This window comes from Rhinopithecus roxellana, chromosome 2, assembly GCF_007565055.1.
Source record: "Rhinopithecus roxellana isolate Shanxi Qingling chromosome 2, ASM756505v1, whole genome shotgun sequence".
NCBI lineage: Eukaryota > Metazoa > Chordata > Mammalia > Primates > Cercopithecidae > Rhinopithecus > Rhinopithecus roxellana.
In genome coordinates, this window is record NC_044550.1 from 22,824,631 (window position 1) to 22,838,809 (window position 14,179).

The following is a 14,179-nucleotide window of genomic DNA, read 5'->3' on the forward strand; positions in this document are numbered from 1 at the left end:
CTGGGTTCACGCCATTCTCCTGCCTCAGCCTCCCAAGTATCTGGGACTACAGGCGTCCGCCACCATGCCCGGGTAATTTTTTGTATTTTAACAGGGTTTCTGTTAGCAGTACTGTGCACTACTCAAGTTAATTTTTATTAAATTCCAAAAAAAAAAAAAAAATACATGTATTATGTACCTGCTATCTATTCCTAGAATATTTCTAGGCAATGAGGATACAAGAAAAAGTCCCCGCTTGGTGGAGCTTACCTTGTAGTTGGGGAGACAGAGAATGCACAATAACAAAAAAGTAAAGTAACTTCAGATGGGGAAAAGGCTCTGAATGGAACAGAAAGGGCTGAGGAGGAGGTAGAAGGAGATGCTCCTGTCTGGGGAGATGACATTTGAGATGAGGCATGAATGGTAAGAAGACAGGCTTGTAAAGATGTTGAAGAAGTGTGTTTTAAGCAAGCAGAATAGTTCAGAAATGAGACTCCAGAGTATTCACAGAACAGAAAGAAGGCTCAAGAGCATGGCACCTAGGGGAAAAGAAGAAAAGAGACCTTGTAGGTACTTGCAGCCAAGGAAAGTGTTTCATTGTTGTTCCAATTGCACTGGGAAGCCATGGAGAGTTTTAAGCAGGAGAGTATTGTGATTTATGTTTTTAAAAGATTACTATAGCTGCTATAGATACTGCACTTTTCTATATAAAGTTTACTTTTTTCTTTCTCATGAGAAAAAAGTAAACTTTATATAGAGAAAGTTCCTAAAGCTTTTCACTAATAAAAAATAAAATCAGATTTAAAATGTGAAACATATGCTTTATCTGCATGTGTAGCTGAATGTCAGATGTCTTCAATAAGGGCTTATTAAGGTATATTTGCTATCTGACCATCCTGTAATCCACGTCGTAAAAACAGTCTCCACGGGAAGGAGTAATATGTAGTAACACCCTAAAAAGAGACCTGGAATGGGCAGGGTGTGTGGGAAGTGGGAAAGACAACCACAGGGGAGTGTATAACCCATGAAATGTAAATCTCAGCACATGAGGAGGTCAGCAATCAAAAACACAATATATGGAAAATGCAAAACAGGGGAGCCCAGATAAGGAATTAACCTACCCTTGTAAACTAGAGGTATGGAATGATGATGGGAATGGATTTACAAAATCCAAATCCAAAGGGATTTTGTAAATCCATTCCCATCATCATTCCATATTCCTTTTTTTTTTTTTTGAGATGGAGCCCTGCTCTGTCGCCCAGTCTGGGGTGCTGTGGCGCCATCTCCCCTCACTGCAAGCTCTGCCTCCCGGGTTCACGCCATTATCCTGCCTCAGCCTCCCGAGTAGCTGGGTCTACAAGCGCCCGCCACCATGCCCAGCTAATTTTTTGTATTTTTAGTAGAGACGGAGTTTCACTGTGTTAGCCAGAATGGTCTTGATCTCCTGACCTCGTGGTCCGCCGGGCTCCCAAAGTGCTGGGATTATAGGCGTGAGCCACCGCGCCCAGCCCATTCCATACTGTTTTCTTAGTTCAATAAGCTGAATGAATCAAGATTTGGAGGAGTATTATTACAGTACAGGGAAGTAACAGATGTTAATAAACATCTATAGTTTTCCAGAAGGACTTTGGCCTGTATACTGTTAATGTATGTGTATGGCTGTGTATGCTTATTTTTTTCATAATACTAAAGAAATATGTCTTCAGAAAAATACTCCAAAATAAAATAAAAACAACATAAAACTGCAAAAGAGGCCTGGTGCAATGGCTCACGCCTGTAATCCCATCACTTTGGGAGGCCGAGGTGGGTGGATCACAAGGTCAGGAGTTCAAGACCAGCCTGGCCAACATGGTGAAACCCTGTCTCTACTAAAAATACAAAAATTAGCTGGGCATGGTGGCACATGCCTGTAATCCCAGCTACCTGGGAGGCTGAGGCAGGAGAATTGCTTAAACTGGGACCCGGGAGGCAGAGGTTGCAGTAAGCCATGATCACACCACTGCACTCCCTGCACTCCAGCATGGGCTGCAGAGCGAGACTCCATCACACACAAAAAAAAAAAGAAAAAAAAAGAAATTAAAAAAAAGCCACAAAAAGAATTTTCCCATAGTTGTATACACTGCTCAAGAAAACCAATGTTTAATATTTTATTCTTTGATTTCCTGTCTTTTTTCTATGTATATATTTTTGCAATAGCAGTTTTATATAGTTCATATCATTTTGTTGCTTGCTTTTTGCACTTCATGTATATGTTATTAAATTACTGGCATGTTCTTCTTTTTCTACAATAAGGCTGTATTGGTTAGTAATTAAAACAGTTAAATACAACATCATAATAAAAATCCATTCATATCTTATAGAGAAAAGTTGGCTAAATGCTGTTATATGAACATAGCTAAACTTCTACATTTACAATTAAAACACGAAATAAACTTTTTTTCAGCTTAAGTTTGATCTGGTCATTATTTTATGCACTCATTCCATCCAGATGATGTCTTCTATGAATTTGGTACCATGCAGTGCAATATGAGTACAAAAGGATTGTAAAACATAATGAATGACTCTAATCTCAAAATACTGTGTGTGGGGGGGAAGGCACATATTATGTCAAGGAAGTATAAAATAACATAAAATAGCAAATAAGATGGTGTACAACATAAGTTCTGCAGTACCTTGGAACAAAGAGAAATCAATTCCACGAAAGCGAGTTTAGTTTCTTTGACCAAACACGTTTTTTGTGCCACACGTTGTACAAAATATCATGAACACAAACAAGCATAAGGTAGTCTTAAAGCTCTAGAGTTGTGCTGTCCACTAGGGTAGCCACTGGCCACATGTGAGTATTGAGTACTCGAAATGGTTAGTCCAAAGTGAGATGTGGTATAAGCATAAAACATACTAGGTTTTGATGTTATCCAACAAATGTAAAATACATTATTAACTTTTATATTAAGTACATATTTTTATTTTGAGCTCACGAAACAATAATATTTCAGACATATTAGATAAATTGGGTTAAATACACCATAATATTAAAATTATTTTCACCTGGTTCTTTTTGAATTTTTAATGTGGCTACTAAGAAAGTTTATAGTTACATATATGGCTCACACTATCTCTTATTAATTGGTGCTGCTCTGGATTTTTAAAATCCAAGCAAGAAAATGGCAAATCAAAGTTATACAAAATAACCTGTACAAAGTGCCAAGAGATGAGAAAGAGAAGCTACAAATTGACAAGCACCTATAATATCCCTAGCAGTCTGTGAGAGAGAGGGAAGATCTTGGTTGATACTGAGGAAAATGATCGTAATGCTGATGGAGAAATGAAACATGGCAAGGAGTGTGGAGCTACAGTGTTTCTGTGGGGAGTGATACTATTTAGCTTTAGACCAACTGAATTGTTGGTGGAATACACAAGTGAACACAGGTAGGCATAGTTTTGACCTTGACTCTCAGAAGAAAATTCAGACTCATGATGAAATCTGTGGGTTCTTTAAGTAGATGTGATGGTTAAAGTCATAAGATTGAGTTATCCAAAGGCATGAGAGGGAGAAGAGAAAATATCTGACTTGCGGAGGAAGTACATTTAGAGGGAGGAAGCGAAGACTTTGGAGAAGACAACATGGGGTGAGAAGAAACTGAGCAACGTAGTGTCATCGAAGCCAAGGGAGAGGAAGATGAGGGCAGGGAATGGTTCATTCATTATTTTTTCTCCATGTTTTTATTTATATTAGTTCAATTTCATCAGCAACATTTATTAAATACCTACTTTACGTCAGGTATTGTGAGGATTTCTGGAGATACAGCAATAAATATGTTGTATAGAAAACAGTGTAGTGAAAGGGGAGACAAGCAAGGATGGCTACGGAAATGGAAAGAAAAATCTAGAGATTATTGGACTTTGCATCAACAGGTAACCAAAGCTACTGGGATCACACCACCACAACAAGAACTAAACTAAGCAGACAGAATTGGAGGATTACTAAATAAGGTACATAAAAAAGGTAACCAAATTTATTTATTTATTTATTTATTTATTTATTTATTTATTTATTTAACAGTGTCTGTCTCTGTTGCCCAGGCTGGAGTGCAGTGATACGATCTCTGCTCATTGCAAACTCTGCCTCCTGGGTTCAACTGATTCTCATGCCTCAGCTTCCCGAGTAGCTGGGATTACAAGTGTGGGCCACCACACCTGACTAAATTTTGTGTTTTTAGTAAAAGTGGGGTTTCACCGTGTTGCCAAAGCTGGTCTCAAACTCCTGACCTCAAGTGATCCACCCGCCTTGGCCTCCCAATATGCTAGGATTATAGGCCTCAGCTACCACGCCTGGTCACCAAATATTTAATTATATGTATTTTTGCCAAATAGATGCAGCTAAAGCAGGGTTTGTCAATCTCAGCCCCACTGACATTTGGACTAAACGATGCATAGGGAGGCTGTCCTGTGCATTGCAGGATGTTTAGCAGCATCCAGGACCTCTACCCTAATCCACCTGCTTCCTCAGTCATGACAATCAAAAATCTCCAGATATTGCCAAATGTCCTCTGGGAGGATAGCAAAATTACTCATTTTTTGTTTTGTTTTGTTTTGTTTGTTTGTTTTTGAGACGGAGTTTTGCTCTTGTTGCTCAAGCTGGAGTACAATGGTGTGATCTCGGCTCCCTGAAACCTCTGCCTCATGGGTTCAAGCAATTCTTCTGCCTCAGCCTCCTGAGTAGCTGGGACTATAGGCGTGCACCACCACGCCCGGCTAACTTTTGTAATTTTAGTAGAGACGAGGTTTCGTGCTGTTGGCCAGGCTGGTCTTGAACTCCTGACCTAGTGATTCACCAGCCTCTGGCTCCTGATTTTTTGTCTTTTTAGTAGAAATGGGGTTTCACCATGTTAGCAAGGCTGGTCTCAAACTCCTGATCTCAGGTGATTCGCCCACCTCGGCCTCCCAAAGTGTTGGGATTACAGGTGTGAGCCATCTTGCCTGGCCCAAAATACTCTTGATTTACAATCACTGACCTAAAATAACAATTCAGAGATGAAACAAAACTAATACTTATGGTGAAGGGTATTCATTAAAGTCATGCTTGCACATATTTCCTTCAGCTCTTGGTAGCTTAATACAACAGGCTTTTGTTTATTGCTCACATAAAGATCAGTTGGTGGTGTGGAGTTGGAAAGGAGGATGTGTTCATTTGGAAGCTCAGGCTCCTTCCATCTTGTGATGCTTCCACCTTCCATATATGGCATTTGAGATCTCCCTGGATGGCAACATCAGCTGGAGCCAAAGGAAGAGAGAGCACAGGATTACACAGGTGGTTTTTATACACCAGGTCTGGAAGAGAATATACCACTTCTCTCCACATCCTATTAGCCAAAACAGAGTCACATTTCCACAGTAAAGACGGCTGAGAAATTCTGTTCAACTGTAAGTCCAGGAAGATGGGAAATATATTTCATGAACAATTAGCCAATCACTGCCAATAAGCCAAAAACTACCTTGGACCTCAAATGTAATTTTGTCTTTAATTATCAAAAGTGAATGTCTACATGGGTCAAATTAATCAAATTGTTAGACACATGTACATGTATCTTTTTGCCATGTGTGGACATGGTTGTGTTAGAGTTAGCAGTATTGAGTTTCAGTTGCTAAAGAAAAGCAACAAAGCAAATAATTCTATACTAAATGACACACAGTCATTATGCAAATTATTTTATAGGCAATTGGGGAAAATAAGCAATGCCAGCCTTCAGAAAGACGCAGAATAGAAGGATCGAGTATTATGATTGAAATCACAGGATTGGTTCAGAACTTGAACTCATAGCCAGAATCACCACAGGAAAATGATGTGGCGAACTTCCTGGATGTGGATGTGGGTAAAGTTACTTTATATCTACAATGCTGTATTTGAAACACATAAGAAAAATCAATCATTGAGAAAGCAAAATAGACAATTAAAATAATCACATAATTAAAATCATCTAAAATTTGAGAAGACTTGATGACTTCAGTCTATGATTTGTTTAAAAAATAGAATTACAATTAGTTTGCATTAAACAACATTAGTGCATCACACTTGGCTACCTTATTTTTGTTGTTCTTTCCATATTCTAACATTTGTCATCATTTAACATGTAAGCTACACAGTATTTATACTACCTAAATTACAAGGCTACTTTCTGAACACGCCAAGCAGTTAGAGACACCCCCAGGACACTGGAGGAAAAAAAGTAATGCAATGTCCACCTCAGTTGACACGTGTTGGGGTGGAGATTCTCTCAGTGTACTGCTAGGCTTGGCACCCAGATAAATATATATGTTGGATCTTGTAGTACAGTTTTCTTTAGAAACTGTATTATAAATGTGATTTGTTGTCTATGCTACCTGCAAAGGTCTGGATAGCTGATCATGTAGCTAAAATACAAAATTATTCATGGAGAGGTCTGGACTAGGCCATAAACAGAACCAAATCCCTTCTATTAGATTTGGAGTCAGCCTACTACGGTAAGTGGCAGCTGGGGCTCATAATAACAAACTCATAACTTTGCCGGATGCACTAAAAAGACAGCAAATAAAAGACATCTGGGACCAAGCATGTGCCATGAAGGTTGGTTCTATTTCACTCAGTTTCCTTCATCTTTTCTTCCACCTGAATATAATTACCTTAACTCCCATCTGTTTCTACGGTATTCTGAAGTGCAAATAAAATTATCTTTTGGAAAATAAAATAAGGAGTTGCTGTACCTGAGCCATCTCTAGAAGCAGTGTGGGCTCTAGGGCAAATCACTTAGCATGTGACCCTCTCAGAGTAAACCAAGTCTGCTCAGGAAAAAAACAGTTAAAATAAATATTCAGAACAGCCATGATGAGAAATAAACATAAACTGTGAGCAAGTAGCTGAATAGTTTTTCTACAAGTATAAAGAGAGGAGAGATTTTGCTTCTGTACAAATTTTTGCAGCAACAGTGAAACATTTTTCTTCTTATGGCCTGTCCATCTGAGTCATTGCACTGTACAAACAAAGTAAGTCCTAAAATGAGGGGAGGCCAGTATGGGACAGAGTGGCTAGGTGATCACCAAAGACACCTTCTCCTCTCTCTAAGGATGGCGTTGTTGATCCCTATGTATCCCAGCCCCCTTGCTATTAAAAGTAGTCGCATGGACAGGGCGCAGTGGCTCATGCCTGTAATCCCAGCACTTTGAGAGGCCTAGGTGGGTGCATCACTTGAGGTCAAGAGTTTGAGACCAGCCTGGCCACCATGGTGAAAACCCGTCTCTACTAAAAATATAAAAATTAGCTGGGTGTGGTGGTGCATGCCTGTAATCCCAGCTACTCAGGAGGCTGAGGTGGGAGGATCTCTTGAACCTGGGAAATGGAGGTTGCAGTGAGCTGAGATCTACACTCCAGCCTGGGTGACAGAGTGAGACTCCTTCTCAGAAAAAAAATAAAATAAAATAAAAAACAAGAGTAGTTACATGATTCATACTGGCCAATGAGTGTGAGTGAAAGTGTGCGTGACTTCTAGGCTGAGGTGATTTGTCATCCAGTGGAAGCTCCTCATGCTCTTTTCTGTGGCATCCTCAGAGGCGATATGAAGAGGGAAGCACCACAGGATGAAAGGAGCCTAAATCCCTGAGTCACTGCTTGGAAAAATGCTTTCCAGTAGAGTTCTCAAACAAAGAATATCCACCTTGGATGTGGCCAGAGTGAGAAACCCATGTTTACTGTGTTCTATCACAGATATATTGGTACTGTTTGGGCATTAGACTCATCTTATTAATACACAGCATAATTGGCCAGATAGGGGTTGGTCTGAAGATAGCTGGCAAGTGAGTGATATCAAGTGTAACTATTTACAGGAGATGAGAGAAGGATTGGCCATTGTGGGTCTGTCCAGATCAATGAAGGTTTGCTCGGGAAGAGAGCTAAGTTGGGTCCTGAGAATGTATTAGAAAAGAGGGAGAGGAAAAGAAATCCAGGCAGGAGCACAGTGATGATAGAAATGTGTAATTTGTATCTTAAGACGTAAATAGATCAGTTTGGCTTGGAGGTAAATTTGAAAAGGGATTTTGAGAGGCTAGGAACCCTTTGGAGAGAAAGGAAGTGGGGTTTTGAGTCCCACACCAAGAACCTATCATATCAGTGAGTGGAACTCACTGAAGATGTTTACATAGTGCAATGGCAATGTGAAAGGTGGTTTTAGGAAAAAGTGAAGAGGTAGGAGAGAAAAAAGAAAAGAAAAACCCAGCCAGTTAAGGTGCAGGGGAGGAGACGGGTGGCAGGTAGTGAAGGACGGGAAGTGCGAACTTCCCGTTCTCCTCAGCCCTGTCTTTCCCTCTCCCACGAGTATCTTGCATTCAGTCCATGTTTGTGCTCCTCAAAGTGTGGCAGCAGTCTTATCGTCTACCCCAAAGCCATTTTCCCCTTCTTATTTGCCAACAAATGTTCCGACTTTGTGGCAGCAATGTGTCCTGTTCTGGAGATGAACTGGTATTATTCAAGTCAGTCGCTTCTATTACATTCCTCTCAACAGAATGTGGCTGAAACTACAGAAAGAACTCATGATTTAGGCTTGGACAAGGCGATATTAGGGGAAGCCTGCCGAGGGCTTCTGAGAAACATCTTCTTCACTGATAAAAGGAAAGAACTGCTTAAGATAAAATCTTCTACTCTTCTTCCCTCTCTCCACTTCTTGCTTTCAAATGATATTGTGATAGTTGAAGCTATGGCAGTCAGCCTGAGTCCACACAGTAGAGACGGTGGAATGAAAATATAGGCAGAGCTTAGTTTCTTGATAATATCATTGAGTGACAAGGCATATTGACAGTCTCTACCTCCACACTTTTTATTTTTTGAGATAAGGTCTCACTCTGTTGCCCAGGTTGGAATGCAGTGGTGCAATCAGAGCTCACTGCAGCCTTGACCTTCCAGGCTGAAGCAACTCTCCTGCCTCAGCCTCCCAAATAGCTGGGACTGCAGGCATGCACCATCACGCCCACCTAATTTTTGTATTTTCTGTGGAGACAGGGTCTAATTATGTTGCCCAGGCTGATCTCAAACTTCAGTACTCAAGCTATCTACTTGCCTCAGCCTCCCAAAGAGCTGGGATTACAGGCATGAGGCACCGCATCTGGCCCCAGATTTCTTATGATGAGAGTTAATTAGATGTCTTTATAGATTAAGCCAGAATTAGCTGAGTTTTCTGTTATTTGGAACTAAAAGAATCCCTGACTACTCCAAAATAAATTCCTTCTCAAAAAGTATTAAGATCTAAAGTTTTCATATGCTCCAACCCATGGTGGGCCATAGCTGGTGATTTCACACATGAAGACGTATCTGAATCCTTAGTAAAGAGATTTAAGCAGTGAAGCTAAGACTCTTACAATACATGCACATAAATATCTTAAGCCCAGATACAAATGATAAACCAAGAATGAAAGAGTCACGTGAAAACCCTTTAAAAGCTGAACGGAAAGTGAGATATCAAAGGAAAGTATCTAAAACACAGAAGTCAAATAATCCACCAGACTAACCATCATTGAGGACAGTAGGAATAAGTGAGACAAAGCATTCAGAAGATGGAAGGAAATTACTGTATCCACAAGAAATAGTGTTATCTTTCCCTGGATTTGTATATCATTAACCTTAAAAAGGCATCTGTAATTAAAGCTTCAAAATCAGAGGTAGGTATAAAATTTCCCCAGACACAAATTTAATGAAAGACTCAAATAAAATCAGTGGGCATCATATTGCTTATACAAAACTACATACAGCCTGTTAACTGAACAAATAATTTATTAATACTGTAAACAAATATTCTGCCATGAAGACAACTAGAAAATAAACACACAAAAATCTTTGAAACCTTGAGCAAAATACCTCCCAAAGAACAAAAACCAAGTTGTCAAGTATATTTCTAGAAAGTCGGAAGTGAATGAAAAAACAGAGTGTGTTCTTATTCAAAAAACTAATATTCTATCTCATTGTGATCCTCTTTCTACTTGAAAAAACCACTATTCTGTCCTGAGGCTATGTTTTCATTTGTGTTTTTATTTAGTGCTTTTCAACAACATTTGAAGTACCTGGGACATTATGGTTTTCAATAAATGTTTGTTGAGTGAATATGTAAAATCTGCTGTACTCTTTTTCTGTGGCTGCTGTAACAAATTACTGCAGACTTGGCTTAAAATAACAGAAATGTATTCTTTCACATTTTGGAGGCCAGAAGTCCAAAATGAATATCACTGTGCCAAAATCAAGGACAGCAGGGTCGTCTTGATCCAGAGGCTGTAGGGGAGAATCTGTTGCTTGCCTCTTCTGAGGACTGTAAGCATTCCTTGGCTTGTGGCTGCATCATTCCAATCTTAAAGACCAGCACCTTCAAATCTCTCTTCTCTGTCTTTACATCACTTCTGTCTGTGTGTAAAATCTCTGCCTCCCTTTTATAAGGACACATGAGATAGCATATTAGGACCGACCCTAATAGTCCAGGATAATCTCCCAACTCAAAATCTTAAACTTAATCATATCTGCAAAGACATTTTAAAAAAACTATATTTTGTAACATGCACAGGTTCCAGGTATTATCATGTGGATATCTTTCAGAGGGGGGCATTTTTTTTTAGCTTAAGACAAAAACATTCTAAAAAAGTCATAAACTGAAAACAGAAGAGATGCTAAATAAAGAGAACAGCAACAGGAGAAATAATGTCTCTATTACCCATACGGATGACTTTGATCATCTTAGTGCAGTTAAAGTCTTTACTTCCAAAGAAAACAAAAATTGAAGACAACTTTATTTGGTTAAAGTTAATGTGGCAATAAAGAACTTTTCAAACCAAACAGCTAGCACTAATAAATACAAATTGTAAAATTATAGGCCTTTCCTCTGAAATAAATAATTAATATTACCTAAGGTAAAGAATGGGTCTATTAGAATTTTTGTGGAGAACATAATCCAAAATAATCATTGCTAGTATAATTCACTTGGACTCTTTAGGGAGTAAAAGAACATTGGATTAAATAGTTTCCCTATACCAACATTATTTTTGCAGACTTCTGCAGATAGAAGAGAAGAATATATTGCCTAGAAGTCTGATACCACAAAGGCTGAAAGGAAATGTTGAGTAAATTAAACATTTCAGGAAGTTTTAAAACTCTTCAGAATATAGAACTATTATTTAGTGCACTCAAAAAATATATATAAAGATAATTTCAAAATTCTTAGAACAACAGAAATTTAGACTATATTATCACTATAATTTTTCTCCTGCTGTTTTTATATCCAACCACTTTCTCCCACTGCATTATTGCACATTAGGGAACTCAATACAAAAGAAGTTAAAACTTATAGGAATCATGAATCATTTAGTTTTATTTTGTTTGCTTTTCTAAATATTTTCAAAATCTCTACATGCTGAGAACAAGGCAGGGCTTTACATATATGCCTTTAAGAATATTAAGAATATTCACTATTATTTCTTATAATGCTCACATTTTAAGGTTTATCCTAGCATTCCTTACCTAATAAATATTTGTTGAAAAGTAAATATTTATTTTGTCTACAAATATTTGTTGAGTTATTGAATGAATTAATAAACAAATAAATAGTGGCTGAGAAACAGTTTTCTAGGCAGGGCGGGGTGGGGGATGTGCGGGCGAGGAGCAAATGAAGTGAACAGATTCTCTCTAGAGTTATCGAAATGGCTAACAGGAGCATAATTCTTGCTTGTGAACTGACATCTCCTGGCATTCAGGGATTAGCGGTGAGAGATATTATGAGCATCAGTCTGAGTATCCCAGAAAACTTCAGAGAATTCTCAAATCAGCCTGGAAACAACAAGGAATAGAGAAGATAGAAACTTATTGTTTCACTGATTTTTATTTTTATTTTTTTGAGACAGAGTCTTGCTCTGTCGCCTAGGCTGGAGCACAGTGACGAGATCTCAGCTCACTGCAACCGCATCCTCCGGGTTCAAGCGATTCTCCTGCCTCAGCCTCTTGAGTAGCTGGGATCACAGGTGCCCACCACCACGACCAGCTAATGTTTGTACTTTTAGTTGAGATGGGGTTTCGCCATGTTGGCCAGGCTGGTCTTGAACTCCCGGCCTCAAATGATCCACCTGCCTTGGCCTCCCAAAGTGCTGGGATTACAGGTGTAAACCATCTCACCAGGCCTGATTTTTTTAAAAATTAAATTATATTTGGATGTGTTTTGGAGGTTTATTTTCCTTTTCATCTATTTCGAAAGTCCTCCTTCTTTTTCCTCTCCCTTTCTTTTGCCTCTTGTCTCTTTCTTCTTCTCCTTTTCCTCATCTTTCCACCATCTCCCTTTATTGCGCCAGTCATTGGACAAATTCATCATTTTCCCACCAATAAAAATTAGATGTGGCGTGCTGAACATTTTCTGTCTTAAAACTACTCCTGACATCTGCATCAGTTTTCAGCTCTTGGGAAAAGTTACTCTAGTTCACTTAGTCTTAAAACCAACTGAACCTTTTAAAACAGTTGTTGAGGCCAAATAAAAGATGACAAATAAGGCACAGGCATTGGAAATACAGCATCACAAAGAACATTGCCAATATGGATTTAGACCTCATGGTTAGCCAAGTCAGTTGCAATGACTCTCTCCTTTTACAACTCTCACTAAATCTTTAAAGTTTGGAAATGCCTGAATTGACCAAGGCTGTTTATAGAATTTATGTGCTTAATAATAGCGGCCCTGTGGCAAGATGGAAAGAAACTGGTTCATACCCTCCTTGTTCGCTATATATACAGCCTAATTTGCAGATTCTATTTCTTCCATTGTGAATCTAGCTTGCCCCCCACTTTTTTTTTTTCTTTTTGAGATGGAGTCTCACTCTGTTGCCCAGGCTGGAGTGCAATGGCGTGATCTCGGCTCACTGCAACCTCCGCCTCCCGGGTTCAAGCGGAATTCTCCCACCTCAACCTCCCAAGTAGCTGGGATTACAGGCACCCACCATCACGCCTGGCTAGGTTTTGTATTTTTGTAGAGATGGGGTTTCACCGTGTTGGCCAGGCTAGTCTTGAACTCCTGACTTCAGGTGATCAGCCCTGAACCATAGAATTCAGCTCAGATCACTGATTAAAGGGCCAGCCAAATAATCACACTGTAGTGTTAACTGCTGACTACATTTCCTGAGATGCTCCTGGTGCCCAGGTGAGCCAGCAGCACATGTTATGGTCTGGATATGGCTTGTTTGTTCCAACAGAAACTCGTGTTGAAATCGGATCTCCAGTGGCTGTGTTGGGAGGTGGGGTCTAATGGGAGGTGTTTAGATGGTGACGACTCTGCCCTCATGGGTGGCTTGGTGCCCTTCTGTATTCTACAGCAGTAAATGAATTCTTGCTCTGGCAAGACCGAATTAGTTCTTGTGGGAATGAATTAGCTCCCGTGAGAGTGGGCTGTCATAGAGCCAGGATGCATCTTGGGTTTTGCCACTTTACACATGTCTGCTTCCCCTTTGACCTTCCCTAATGTTGTGATGGTGTGAAAGCCCTCACCAGAAGCCAAGGAGGTACTGGTGCCATGCTTCCTGTGCTTCCTAGCCTACAGAAATGTGAGCTAAGTAATCCTCTTTTCTCTATAAATTACCCAGCCTCAGGTATATGTTACAGCAACAAAAAACAGACTAAGACAGCACTGTGTATACACAGAAGGCCCAGTAGCTCTGTGGGATGTGTAATTCCTGGTACCTAACAGAAAAGCTTTAAATGGAAGCTCTAAGTGAAAAAGAGAGGTGCATACTTGGCCTTTGATGTTACAGTGAGTCTCTTGCATCAGTCTACCGTTTATGGGAAGGAGTTTGCCAAGAATTTCCTCACCTACTCAGGATCAGATGTGATTTCCAGGTCCTCACCCCAGGAAATGTCTTTCCAGTCTTTTCTGGAATTTGAACAGAGTTTCTCTCAACATTCCTGGCACGGTATGTCTATTAACCCTTCCCATTCTGGATTATTGTTTTTCCTTCCTCTCCTTGTTCATTTATTTGTTCGTTTGTTTATTCACTAAGCAATCAATAAACATTTATTGAGTGTTAAATAGGGAACAGATATCTATTGAATGTTAAATAAGGAGCAGATACTGGAATTTCAGTACTCAAAGTAGATGATAATGTATGTGTCAAAAGGGATGGAGATTGTCATATAGAACTTACAGTAAACTATTCTTGCAATCCACTG